General features: G+C 28.7%; 1 protein-coding gene across 2 annotated transcripts in view; it reads left to right on the forward strand.

The window, feature by feature from the left end:
- LOC107491066 (extensin-3) overlaps nt 1–258 on the forward strand; it is a 2,131-nt gene that overhangs the window by 1,238 nt on the left and 635 nt on the right. The window lies entirely within an intron of this gene.

Below are 258 nucleotides of genomic sequence, written 5' to 3' on the forward strand. Positions count from 1 at the left end.
TTTTAATACGCCAAGCATTGACCTTACTCATTTTTCCTTTCACAGCAATGTGCGAGCTATTAATCAGATAATACTTTTCTTCTCTTTAAATCTCACCCAGAAAATTTAAATCGCGTGCATTAATACTCTTAAATGGAATCAAGATATTTTTCTCGTTTTTATTGGGAGTAATTTGGTTTGAAAAGTTTCAAATGCAAAGTCACATTTATTATTAAAAAGTCATACTACCAATATTATTAGGAGTAGTTTGTTATAAAA

This window comes from Arachis duranensis, chromosome 5, assembly GCF_000817695.3.
Source record: "Arachis duranensis cultivar V14167 chromosome 5, aradu.V14167.gnm2.J7QH, whole genome shotgun sequence".
In the NCBI taxonomy this organism is placed as follows: domain Eukaryota; kingdom Viridiplantae; phylum Streptophyta; class Magnoliopsida; order Fabales; family Fabaceae; genus Arachis; species Arachis duranensis.